This window comes from Triturus cristatus, chromosome 2_1 (genome assembly GCF_964204655.1).
Source record: "Triturus cristatus chromosome 2_1, aTriCri1.1, whole genome shotgun sequence".
NCBI classification, from domain to species: domain Eukaryota; kingdom Metazoa; phylum Chordata; class Amphibia; order Caudata; family Salamandridae; genus Triturus; species Triturus cristatus.
The window spans coordinates 11,553,838-11,567,989 of NC_140581.1; the positions used below are offsets into that span (position 1 = coordinate 11,553,838).

The window sequence follows — 14,152 nt, forward strand, 5'->3', positions numbered from 1 at the left end:
ACCGGGCAGTGGAGACTGTGCACGAGCCTTGCGGGACTTCACCGGGCAGTGGAGCCTGTGCATGAGCCTTGCGAGACTTCACCGGGCAGTGGAGCCTGTGCATGAGCCTTGCGAGACTTCACCGGGCAGTGGAGCCTATGCACGAGCCTTGCGAGACTTCACCGGGCAGTGGAGCCTGTGCATGAGCCTTGCGGGACTTCACCGGGCAGTGGAGACTGTGCACGAGCCTTGCGAGACTTTACTGGGCAGTGGAGCCTGTGCATGAGCCTTGCGGGACTTCACCGGGCAGTGGAGACTGTGCACGAGCCTTGCGAGACTTTACTGGGCAGTGGAGCCTGTGCATGAGCCTTGCGGGACTTCACCGGGCAGTGGAGACTGTGCACGAGCCTTGCGGGACTTCACCGGGCAGTGGAGCCTGTGCATGAGCCTTGCGAGACTTCACCGGGCAGTGGAGCCTGTGCATGAGCCTTGCGAGACTTCACCGGGCAGTGGAGTCTGTGCATGAGCCTTGCGAGACTTCACTGGGCAGTGGAGCCTGTGCATGAGCCTTGCAAGACTTCACCGGGCAGTGGAGCCTATGCACGAGCCTTGCGAGACTTCACTGGGCAGTGGAGCCTGTGCATGAGCCTTGCGGGACTTCACCGGGCAGTGGAGACTGTGCACGAGCCTTGCGAGACTTTACTGGGCAGTGGAGCCTGTGCATGAGCCTTGCGGGACTTCACCGGGCAGTGGAGACTGTGCACGAGCCTTGCGAGACTTTACTGGGCAGTGGAGCCTGTGCATGAGCCTTGCGGGACTTCACCGGGTAGTGGAGACTGTGCACGAGCCTTGCGGGACTTCACCGGGCAGTGGAGCCTGTGCACGAGCCTTGCAAGACTTCACCGGGCAGTGGAGCCTTTGTATGAGCCTTGCGAGATTTCATCGGGCAGTGGAGCCTGTGCACGAGCCTTGTGAGACTTCACTGGGCAGTGGAGCCTGTGCATGAGCCTTGTGAGACTTCACCGGGCAGTGGAGCCTGTGCATGAGCCTTGCGAGACTTCACTGGGCAGTGGAGCCTGTGCACGAGCCTTGCAAGACTTCACCGGGCTGTGGAGCCTGTGCATGAGCCTTGTGAGACTTCACTGGGCAGTGGAGCCTGTGCACGAGCCTTGCAAGACTTCACTGAGCAGTGGAGCCTGTGCACGAGCCTTGTGAGACTTCACCAGGCAGTGGAGCCTGTGCATGAGCCTTGCGGGACTTCACCGGCAGTGGAGTCTGTGCACGAGCCTTGCGAGACTTCACCGGGCAGTGGAGCCTGTGCATGAGCCTTGCGAGACTTCACTGGGCAGTGGAGCCTGTGCATGAGCCTTGCAAGACTTTACCAGGCAGTGGAGCCTGTGCATGAGCCTTGTGAGACTTCACTGGGCAGTGGAGCCTGTGCATGAGCCTTACGAGACTTCACTGGGCAGTGGAGCCTGTGCACGAGCCTTGCAAGACTTCACCGGGCAGTGGAGCCTGTGCATGAGCCTTGCGAGACTTCACTGGGCAGTGGAGCCTGTGCATGAGCCTTGCGGGACTTCACTGAGCAGTGGAGCCTGTGCATGAGCCTTGTGAGACTTCACTGAGCAGTGGAGCCTGTGCATGAGCCTTGCGGGACTTCACTGGGCAATGGAGCATGTGCATGAGCCTTGCGAGACTTCACCGGGCAGTGGAGCCTGTGCATGAGCCTTGTGGGACTTCACTGGGCAGTGGAGCCTGTGCATGAGCCTTGTGAGACTTCACTGGGCAGTGGAGCCTGTGCACGAGCCTTGCAAGACTTCACTGAGCAGTGGAGCCTGTGCACGAGCCTTGTGAGACTTCACTGGGCAGTGGAGCCTGTGCACGAGCCTTGTGAGACTTCACCAGGCAGTGGAGCCTGTGCATGAGCCTTGTGAGACTTCACTGAGCAGTGGAGCCTGTGCATGAGCCTTTCAAGACTTTACCTGGCAGTGGAGCCTGTGCATGAGCCTTACGAGACTTCACTGGGCAGTGGAGCCTGTGCATGAGCCTTGCGAGACTTCACCGGGCAGTGGAGCCTGTGCACGAGCCTTGCAAGACTTCACCGGGCAGTGGAGCCTGTGCATGAGCCTTGCGAGACTTCACTGGGCAGTGGAGCCTGTGCATGAGCCTTGCGGGACTTCACTGAGCAGTGGAGCCTGTGCATGAGCCTTGCGAGACTTCACCGGGCAGTGGAGCCTGTGCATGAGCCTTGTGGGACTTCACTGGGCAGTGGAGCCTGTGCATGAGCCTTGCGAGACTTCACCGGGCAGTGGAGTCTGTGCACGAGCCTTGCAAGACTTCACCAGGCAGTGGAGCCTGTGCACAAGCCTTGCGAGACTTCACTGGGCAGTGAAGCCTGTGCACGAGCCTTGCAAGACTTCACCAGGCAGTGGAGCCTGTGCATGAGCCTTGCGAGACTTCACCGGGCAGTGGAGCCTGTGCACGAGCCTTGCGAAACTCCACTGGGCAGTGGAGTCTGTGCACGAGCCTTGCGAGACTTCACCAGGCAGTGGAGCCTGTGCACGAGCCTTGCGGGACTTCCCTAGGCAATGGAGGCTGTGCATGAGCCTTGCGAGACTTCACCGGGCAGTGGAGCCTGTGAATCCTGTGCATGAGCCTTGCGAGACTTCACCGGGAAGTGGAGCCTGTGAAGCCTGTGCATGAGCCTTGCGAGAATTCACCGGGCAGTGGAGCCTGTGCATGAGCCTTGTGAGACTTCACGGGGCAGTGGAGCCTGTGCATGAGCCTTGCGAGACTTCACTGGGCAGTGGAGCCTGTGCATGAGCCTTGCGAGACTTCACTGGGCAATGGAGCCTGTGCACGAGCCTTGCGAGACTTCACCAGGCAGTGGAGCCTGTGCACGAGCCTTGCGGGACTTCCCTAGGCAATGGAGGCTGTGCATGAGCCTTGCGAGACTTCACCGGGAAGTGGAGCCTGTGAAGCCTGTGCATGAGCCTTGCGAGAATTCACCGGGCAGTGGAGCCTGTGCATGAGCCTTGCAAGACTTTACCAGGCAGTGGAACCTGTGCATGAGCTTTGCAAGACTTTACCGGGCAGTGGAGCCTGTGAAGCCTGTGAACGAGCCTTGCGAGACTTCACCGGGCAGTGGAGTCTGTGCACGAGCCTTGCAAGACTTCACCAGGCAGTGGAGCCTGTGCACGAGCCTTGCGAGACTTCACTGGGCAATGGAACCTGTGCATGAGCCTTGCAAGACTTCACCGGGCAGTGGAACTTGTGCATGAGCCTTGCGAGACTTCACCGGGCAGTGGAGCCTGTGCATGAGCCTTGCAAGACTTCACCGGGCAGTGGAGCCTGTGCATGAGCCTTACGAGACTTCACCGGGCAGTGGAGCCTGTGCATGAGCCTTGCAAGACTTCACCGGGCAGTGGAGCCTGTGCACAAGCCTTGCGAGACTTCACCGGGCAGTGGAGCCTGTGCATGAGCCTTGTGAGACTTCACTGGGCAGTGGAGTCTGTGCACGAGCCTTGCGAGACTTCACCAGGCAGTGGAGCCTGTGCACCTGCCTTGCAAGACTTCACCAGGCAATGGAGCCTGTGCACGAGCCTTGCGGGACTTCACCAGGCAGTGGAGCCTGTGCATGAGCCTTGCGAGACTTCACCGGGCAGTGGAGCCTGTGCATGAGCCTTGCAAGACTTCACCAGGCAGTAGAGCCTGTGCATGAGCCTTACGAGACTTCACCGGGCAATGGAGCCAGTGCACGAGCCTTGTGGGACTTCACCAGGCAGTGGAGCCTGTGCATGAGCCTTGCGAGACTTCACCGGGCAGTGGAGCCTGTGCATGAGCCTTGCAAGACTTCACCAGGCAGTGGAGCCTGTGCATGAGCCTTGCGAGACTTTACTGGGCAGTGGAGCCTGTGCACGAGCCTTGCAAGACTTCACCGGGCAGTGGAGCCTGTGCACGAGCCTTGCGAGACTTCACCGGGCAGTGGAGCCTGTGCATGAGCCTTGCGAGACTTCACCGGGCAGTGGAGTCTGTGCACGAGCCTTGCGGGACTTCACTGGGCAGTGCAGCCTGTGCACGAGCCATGCGGGACTTCACCGGGCAGTGGAGCCTGTGCATGAGCCTTGCAAGACTTCACTGAGCAGTGGAGCCTGTGCATGAGCCTTGCAAGACTTCACCGGGCAGTGGAACCTGTGCATGAGCCTTGCGAGACTTCACCGGGCAGTGGAGCCTGTGCATGAGCCTTGCGAGACTTTACTGGGCAGTGGAGCCTGTGCATGAGCCTTGCGAGACTTCACCGGGCAGTGGAGCCTGTGCACAAGCCTTGCGAGACTTCACCGGGCATTGGAGCCTGTGCATGAGCCTTGTGAGGGTCCATTCAAAGACTATTAATTTCAGTCACTCGTCTACACTGAAGAATATCCCATGCACACTGAGGCACATGCACATTGTGAGGCTTCACTGGGTAGTAGAGCATTGGGAGTCTTCATGGGACATTGGAGGCTGCACCTGGGCATTGGAGGCTGCTCTTGCACATTTGTTTGTGCATGAGCCTCAAGGGGGTTCAGATGAGCCTCCTAAGACTTTACTGGGCAGTAGAGGCTAAACATGTGCATTGTGAGAGCATTGAAGCTGCACATGAGCATTGTGGGGCTGCATTAGAACATTTTGAGGCTTCACAGGGCATTGGAGGCTGCACCTGGGTATTGGAGGCTGCACTGGGCAGTGGAGGCTGCACATGGCATTGGAGGCTGCACCTGGGGATTGGAGGCTGCGGTTGCACATTTTGAGGATTCTCAAGGCATTGGAGTTTGTGCATGAGCCTCAAAGGAGTTCACATGAGCCTCATGAGACTTTACTGAGTAGTAGAGGCTAAACATGTGCTTCTCATGGAATTGGAGTTTGTGCATGAGCCTCAAAGGAGTTCAGATGAGCCTCATCAGATTTCACTGGGCAGTAAAGGCTAAACATGTGCATTGTGAGGCTTCACAAGGCATTGGATGCTGCACCTGGGCATTGGAGGCTTCACTGGGCAGTGGAGGCTGCACATGGCATTGGAGGCTGCACCTGTGGATTGGAGGCAGCGCTTGCACATTTTGAGGCTTCTCAGGGCATTGGAGTTTCTGCATGAACCTCAAAGGAGTTCAGATGAGCCTCATGAGACTTCACTGGTTAGTAGAGGCTAAGCATGTGAATTGTGATTCTTCACTGGGCAGTGGAGGCTGCATATGCGCATTGTGAGGCTTCACTGGGTAGTAGACGCTACACATGAGCGTTGGGAGTCTTCATGGGACATTGGAGGCTGCACCTGGGCATTGGAGGCTACACTTGCACATTTTGAGGCTTCTCAGGGGATTGGAGTTTGTGCGTAGTAGAGGCTAAACATGTGCTTCTCATGGAATTGGAGTTTGTGCATGAGCCTCGAAGGAGTTCACATGAGCCTCATGAGACTTCAATGGGCAGTAGAGGCTAAACATGTGCATTGTGAGGATTCACATGGCATTGGAGGCTGCACATGAACATTTTGAAGCAGCACATGAGCATTGTGAGACTTCACAGGGCATTGGAGGATGCCCTTGGGCAGTAGAGGCTAAATATGTGCATTGTGAGGCTTCACTGGGCAGTGGAGGCTGCACATGAGCATTATAGGGCTGCACATGGCATTGAAGGCTGCACTGGGCATTTGAGGCTACACTGGGCATTGGAGGGTGCACCTGGGCATTGGAGGCTGCACTGGGCTTTGGAGGCTGCACCGGGCATTGTGCGGATTCTATGGGCATTAGAGGCTGCACCTGGCATTGTGAGGATTCTAAGGGTATTGTGAGGCTGCACTGCGCACTGGAGACTGCACCTGGGCATTGGAGGCTGCACTGGGCATTGGAGGCTGCACTGGGCATTGGAGGCTGCACCTGGGCATTAGAGGCTGCACTGGGCATTTTAAGGCTTCTAAGGGCATTGGAGGCAGCACATGGGCATTGGAGGCCGCACATGAGCATTGTGAGGCTGCACATGACATTTTAGGCTGCACATGGGCATTGTGGGGCTTCTAAGGGAATTGGAGGCTGTAGGGGGCAGTGGAGATTGCACGTGGACATTGGAGGATGCACATGGACATTGGAGGATGCACATGGACATTGGAGGATGCACTGAGCACTGGAGGCTGCACATGGGCATTGGAGGCTGCACCGGGCATTGGAGGCTGAGCTGGGCATTGGAGGCTGCACTGGGCATTGGAGACAGCACATGGGTATCGGAGGCTGCACTGGGCATTGGAGGTTGCACTGGACATTGGAGGTGGCAGTGGGCATTGGAGGCTGCACTGGGCATTGGAGGCTGCACATGGGCATTGTGATACTTTTTGGGCAGTGGAAGCTGCACATGGGCATTGGAGGTGGCACTGGGCATTAGATGCTGCACATGGGCATTGGAGGCCGCACATAGGCATTGGAGGTGTCACTGGGCATTGGAGGCTGCACATGGGCATTGTAGGCTGCACCAGGCATTGGAGGCTGCACAGGACCATTGGAGGCAGCCCTAGGCATTGGAGGCCGCACATGGGCATCGGAGGCAGCAGTGGGCATTGGAGGCTGCACATGGGCATTGGAGGCTGCACATGGGCATTGGAGGCGGGACTGGGCATTGGAGGCTGCACATAGGCATTATGATACTTCACTGGGCATTGGAGGCTGCACATGGGCATTGGAGGCTGCACTGGGCATTGGAGGCTGCACCAGGCATTGGAGGCTGCACATGGGCATCGGAGGCAGCAGTGGGCATTGGAGGCTGCACATGGGCATTGGAGGCTGCACATGGGCATCGGAGGCAGCAGTGGGCATTGGAGGCTGCACATGGGCATTGGAGGCGGGACTGGGCATTGGAGGCTGCACATAGGCATTATGATACTTCACTGGGCATTGGAGGCTGCACATGGGCATTGTGAGGCTTTTCATGGCATTGGAGTCTACACAGATAATGAAAGGCTACAGGTTACCCCAGTTATACTCAACAAATATATTGGAAGAGCGCAAGCCTCCAGGACTTGAGAACACAGCATACCGATCCACCTTGATGAGAGAACACGTCTCCAAGCAGAGAATGGTGATAAAGTTAAGAAGGGAGAAGTGAAAAGAGGTTTGATGGGCAAATAGGAGAGAAACAGAGATAAACATGGGAGTAGAAGGGGAGAAAGGAGAGAGGCTGAGGGGTAACTCCAGCTAATAAGGGTAGAGAGGGAGAGAGAGGGTAAAAGAAGAACAGAAGGAGAGAGGCAGCTGGGTAACGTGAGCACAAAGCAGTAGAGAGGGGAGAGTCAGCGGATAAAGTGAGAACAGAAGGGATGAAAGGTGAGAATAAGAGGCATAAAGTGAGAACATATGGTGAAATGGGAAGAAACAGATAGGTAAAGACTGAACGATAGGACACATAAGGAAGAAGCAGGGTTGTGAGAATCTGGATGACTATCTAGTGGTGAGAGCAATTGGTGTGCTTCTCCAAAAATAAGAAAGCCAACACTGAGAAGATAAATCAGTACTGCCCACTGTCAAGTGATTGTGCACAAATGAGAAACCAAATCAGAGAGGTGGCATTGAACTTGCTATGTTATGTTATATCTATCTATTCAGCGCAACAAATCACTCCAAAGGTGTATCTCGGCGCTCAGCCTATTCAACTACAACACACAATGACTCAAAGAGCCAGGTTTTTGTAAGTCTCTTGAACTGGGTGAAATCCATGCAGATGTGTAGATTGACAGGAAGCTGATTCCATGGCTCGGAGCCATGCAAGAGACAGCTCTGACACCTTATCTAGTGGCACGAGTCCTAGGAGTGACTAACACAGCCTTACCACTAGATCTGAGAGAGCGTAAAGGTGGTAATGACACCGCCTGTCCTTCAAATACTGAGAAGACTTTCCTAGGAGGGCTTTGTGGACAAGGCAGGGCACCTTTGAGGAGATGTGTTTTCTGATTGGAAGCCGGTGGAGGGACCTAAGAATAGGGGCTGAAGAAGAGCCCGCCAGGAGATTACAAACCAATCGGGCAGCTGTATTTTGTACAACCTGCAGTAAGCCAGGCATTGCTGTAATCAGAGCCCGGACCAGCGTGTTCCTGGCTGAGGCAGGAACTAAGGAAAAACTTTCTTCAGCATATGCATGGCAGCAAAACAAGTCCCTCTAATTGAGGCCACCTGGTTTTTCATTGACAGATCGAGAAGGCAGCGTCCAAACCTAAGGAGATCTATCGGATAGCCAAATCCCTCTTGCAACTTCCCGAGGCCCCAAAGTATCATAACAATACTCAGACCCATTGTGAGGAAATAGCTGAGTTTTTTCACCAGAAGATAGAAACCATCAACTCTTCTTTTCCCCACCCTGTCACTTTGCCCACAGATTCCGTCAACATAGGCTGCACGACAGTTCCTCCTTATGTTCTCAATAGCTTTCCTCCATTAGAACTTATTAACCTGGAAAAACTCATGGGACAGTGTTAGACGGACCGGGAGGGTCGGCCGAGGTCAGGGGGAGAGGTCTCCGGGGAGAGCCGTCTCCAGCGATCGTACAGACAAGTAACTTCCCCCCCACAGACAGACACCACACAAGGATAAGATTTAGCGTTCTTTATATGCACTTCTTAAGGTACGATGAAATAGTACAAGGAGGTCTGGACTCAGGGGTCCCCTCGATTTAGGTCTCTTAGGATAGGGAAGGGGTAGCGGGACAGTCTGTTTACCAGTCAGGTAGTTCGGATGAGATGATGGTTAGCTCACAATCCTCGAGCTTGGTGGTGTAGCTGGTACGGGCCGCGGCAGCGCCAGCAGGTCCCGGTAGAGATGGTCGATACACGGTCCGCGGCAGCGCCAGCAGGTCCCAGTGAAGATGGTCGATGTACGGTCCGCGGCAGCGCCAGCAGGTCCCGGTGAGGATGGTCGTTACAACGGGCCGCGGCAGCGCCAGAAGGTCCCGACGAGGATGGATGTTGCAGAAGGCCGCGGCAGCGCCAGCAGGCAGGACGATAGTTCGCAAGATAGGGCTACGGCAGCGCCAGTAGTCCGTCAAGGCTGAGTTCTCTCGGTGTCTCTCGACTCCAGGATACAACTGCCATCCTGCTCCGGAGCTGCTCCAGTTATAGGGCAGGCGCCCTTTGATGTCCGGGCCCTCGCACTTGGAGGTCGGAGGGTCCGGGATGAAGGTGTCCAGACACCCAGCAGGGGGTGGAGCCAGCGCCTGGGGGAGCTGGAGGCGATCGGCACCTGGCGGGGGAAGAGCTCTTGACGTTGAAGTTGTGCTTGCTTAAACTGCTTTTCTCCCCGTGTCAACTGTTTTCTTTTCTCCTGACATTTGTGCCTGCATTTTGTTCGTGTCTATTTCAGCCCTTCGCGCCCTCCTGCCTGCCTGCCCGCCCACCGCGCCGTCTTCCCTCCCCGCTCCCCGCTTCCCGCCACCACCGCTGACCACGCCCCTTTTTTCTTTCTGTTCCCTCCCCGCTCCCGCCTCCCAGCTGCCCCGCCCACCCGCGCACTTCGCCTTATATGGCGACCGTGCGAACGCGCAGCGGTCACGCGCAGCGGGCGCGCCGATTGTGCGCCGAAGGCGCGCCAAAGGTAAGCCCGTCTACGCCCGTCCGCGCCCAGTGCCAGGACCCCTGGACCTCGAAGACCCCGACCTACACGCCTGACGTACTCAGCCGCCACCCTCAGCGCTCTCAACACCGGCCGACACCCAGAATGCCATCAAGCCACTCCTGGACGTACCAACGGACCTTTCAGCTGCCACGCCTGCAAGTTCTCATGCATCCGATCCTGCCCCGCACCCACCAAGCCGAACACCAGCAGTACCCACCTCAAGTGCATCCTGCTCAACACCCGCTCCGTCCACAGACACGCCATCGAACTCTGGAACCTCCTCGACGCCACAGCCCCTGACGTTGCCTTCCTCACGGAGACCTGGATGAACGCCTCTTCAGCTCCCGACATCGCCATCGCCATCCCAGAGGGCTACAAGATCGTCCGGAGGGACCGAAACGCCAACCAGATGGGAGGAGGCATCGCCATCATCCACAAGAACACCATACGTCTCAAGACCAGCACCGACAACACCCTGACCAGCGCCGAACACCTGCACTTCCAGATCCACACCAACCCGACCACCACCCTCAGAGGCACCCTGATCTACCGACCCCCTGGACCACGCACCCAATTCAGCGAGGACATCGCCGACTTCGTCAGCCCGCTTGCCCTCCCCTCCGCTGACTACATCCTCCTGGGAGACCTCAACTTCCACCTGGAGAACAACAACGACCGCAACACCAGCACCCTGCTCGACAACCTCGCCAACCTGGGACTCAAGCAACTGGTGTCCACCCCCACCCACCTTGCCGGACACACTCTCGACGCCGTCTTCTCATCCAGCACAGACATCGACTTCAGCCACGCCACAGAGCTTCACTGGACGGACCACAGCTGCGTCCACTTCACCTTCAAGAGAACGCCGACCCACCATCACCAACAACAGGCCGCCCGCAGAAGCTGGAACAAGATCACAGCAGACCAGCTCGCCACCTCCCTGAGCCAGCACCCTCCTGCCAGCTCAGCGAACCCCAGCCAGGCCGCCGACAACCTCACGAAGTGGATCAGCAACTGCGCGGACGAACTCGCCCCACTGAGGACCGCGCCCAGCAGACCCGGCAGCAAGAAGGCCCCATGGTTCACCGACGAACTCAAGAGCTCCAAGAAGAACTGCCGAGCCCTCGAGAAAGTCTGGAAAAGGGAACCGACACCGGACAACAGGACCTCCTTCAAGCTTGCTACCCGGAAGCACCACCAGCTGATCCGCGCCGCCAAGAAAACAGCATTCAAGGACCGGTTGGACAACAACGCACACAACTGCAAGGAACTCTTCAACATCGTGAAAGAGCTTTCCAACCCCAGCGCAGGAAACAACGACATCACCCCATCGCAAGACCTCTGCAACTCCCTCGCCTCATACTTCCACAACAAGATCACAGACATACACAGCAGCTTCGACAACCAACCAACGCACAGCATGACCGAACAACCACCCCCCACCACCACCCTCCACGCCTGGACCCCGATCAGTACCGAAGACACCATCCGCACGATGAACTCCATCCACTCCGGATCACCGACTGACCCCTGCCCTCACCACGTCTTCAACAAGGCCGACGCTGTCATCGCACCCCACCTGCGAGACATCATCAACACATCCTTCAACACCGCCACCTTCCCGGAGAGCTGGAAGCACGCCGAACTCAGCGCCCTACTCAAGAAACCAACAGCGGACCCCACCGACCTCAAGAATTACCGCCCCATCTCGCTTCTCCCGTTTCCAGCCAAAGTCATCGAGAAGACCGTCAACAAGCAGATGGCCGCCTTCCTCGAGACAAACGGATCCCTCGACCCCTCTCAGTCCGGCTTCCGAGCCAATCACAGCACCGAGACCGCCCTCATCGCCGCCACCGATGACATCCGAGCCCTGATGGACAATGGAGAAACAGCGGCCCTCATCCTCCTAGACCTCTCCGCGGCTTTCGACACGGTCTGCCACCGCACCCTAGTACGGCGCCTCAGCAACGTCGGAATCCAGGACAAGGCGCTAGAATGGATCATCTCCTTCCTCGGCGGTAGAACACAGAGAGTCCGCCTACCACCATACAAGTCAGAGGCCTCCGAAGTCATCTGCGGCGTCCCCCAAGGATCTTCTCTGAGCCCCACCCTCTTCAACGTCTACATGAGCCCCCTCGCGGCCATCGTACGCAAACACAACCTCAGCATAATCTCCTACGCCGACGACACCCAGCTGATCCTCTCCCTGACCAACGACCCCGCCGCCGCCAAAGCCAACCTACAAGAAGGGATGAAAGAGGTAGCCGAGTGGATGACGACCAGCCGCCTGAAGCTGAACTCAGACAAGACGGAGGTCCTCATCCTGGGCTCCTCACCCTCCGCCTGGGACGACTCCTGGTGGCCTCCCGCCCTGGGCACCGCACCCAAACCGACAGACCATGCACGCAACCTGGGCTTCATCCTGGACTCCTCCCTCTCCATGACCAGGCAAGTCAACGCCGTCTCCTCGTCATGCTTCAACATCCTACGCATGCTACGGAAGATCTTCTGGTGGATCCCCACAGAGACCAGGAAGACCGTCACCCAGGCCCTCGTCACCAGCCGACTGGACTACGGCAACGCCCTCTACGCCGGCACCACCGCCAAGCTCCAGAAGAGACTCCAGCGGATCCAAAACGCCTCAGCCAGACTCATCCTCGACATCCCACGAACCAGCCACATCTCCGGACATCTGAGAGACCTCCACTGGCTCCCCGTCAGCAAGAGAGTCACCTTCCGCCTCCTCACCCACGCACACAAAGCCCTACACGACCAAGGCCCGAGCTACCTCAACAGCCGAGTCAACTTCTACGCTCCCAAACGCCACCTCCGATCTGCCAGCCACGCCCTCGCCGCCGTCCCCCGCATCCGAAGAGCGACTACAGGAGGAAGGTCCTTCTCCTACCTGGCCGCCAAGACCTGGAACTCCCTCCCGACCGACCTGCGCCTGACCCAAGACCACCTCTCCTTCAGGAAGAAGCTGAAGACCTGGCTGTTCGAGCAGTAGCGGCACCCCCCCCCCCCAGCGCCTTGAGACCCTACGGGTATGTAGCGCGCTCTAGAAATGTCTTTGATTGATTGATTGACGCTTCGTTCTCCCATTGACCTGCCAAGTGGTCCGCTCACCTCCTGGGTGGATGGTGATGCCGGGATGTCGGGGCCGGCCAGGCCCAGGGTTAGGGTCGGGGGGAGGCCACGCGGCCTCGTGGTGCAGGGCCCAAGATGGCGGCTTGACCCAGCCGGGGAAGCCGGTGGGGCTGGGGCCCGTGATGCATGGAGGTCCGAGGGCAGAAGTTCCGTCGGGAGACGGGGTGCAGGTGCTTTTCGTGGGTCACGCCTGGCGGGCCGGAGCTTGGGACCTGTCGTGCGGGGAGGGAGCAAGCCCTTCGTGTGGCCTGTCCAACATGCGTCCCCCCCAGCTGAAGGCGGGGAGAGTCACCCATCTTCTTGGGGACTCTCCTCGTCGAGGCGGAAAAATCGTGACAGGCCATCCGCGTTGGCGTGGTCTTGGCCCGGTCGGTGCTCCACGGTGAAGTCCATTCCCTGCAGGGAAATGGACCAGCGCAATAGTTTTGGGTTCTCCCCCCGCATCTGCATCAGCCACTGCAGGGGTCGATGGCCGGTTTGTACCCGGAAGTGGGTACCGAAGAGATAAGGCCGGAGCTTTTTGAGGGCCCATACCACTGCGAAGGCCTCCCTCTCGATGGTGCTCCAGCGCTGTTCTCGGGCCAGGAGACGTCGACTGATGAAGGCCACCGGCTGGTCATGACCCTCGGGGTTTAATTGAGAAAGAACGGCCCCGATGCCGTGGTCGGAGGCGTCTGTCTGTACCACGAATTCCCGACTGTAATCGGGGGCCTGGAGCACAGGGGCGGTGCACAGGGCGGCCTTCAGCTTCTCGAAGGCCGCTTGACAATCGGGGGTCCAGTTAATCCGCTTTGCTTGGTTCTTGGACGTGAGACCCGTGAGGGGCCCCACGATGCTGCCGTAGTCCTTCACGAACCGCCGGTAGTAGCCGGTGAGCCCCAAGAAGGCTCGGACCTCGGTCTGGGTGACGGGGGGCTGCCAGGACTGGATGGCAGCAATCTTAAGTTGCAGCGGGGCCACCAGCCCGCTTCCCACTTGGTGCCCAAGGTAGGTCACGGACCCTTGGCCAATTTGGCATTTGCCGGCCTTAATTGTGAGGCCGGCCCGCTGGAGGGCCTGTAGGACCTCTTGGAGGTGGAGAAGGTAGTCGGACCAGTGGCGGCTGTATACAGCGATATCGTCCAGGTAGGCAGCGCTGAACTCTTCGAGCCCCGCCAAGACCTGGTTCACAAGGCGTTGAAACGTGGCGGGGGCATTCTTCATGCCGAAGGGCATGACCTTGAATTGGTAGTGGCCATCGGGGGTAGAGAAGGCTGACCGTTCCTGAGCCCGGGGTGTGAGACCGATCTGCCAGTAGCCCGCTGTTAGGTCGAAGATACTGAGGTAGCGGGCGGCCCCCAGCCGGTCGATCAGTTCGTCCGCTCGGGGGATCGGATGAGCGTCGGTCCGGGTGACAGCGTTCAAGC

The 14,152-nt window shown here is 58.1% G+C and overlaps 1 protein-coding gene across 1 annotated transcript in view; it reads right to left on the reverse strand.

The window, feature by feature from the left end:
* Positions 1-14,152, reverse strand: part of LOC146863612 (avidin-related protein 4/5-like) — a 136,816-nt gene that overhangs the window by 38,561 nt on the left and 84,103 nt on the right. The window lies entirely within an intron of this gene.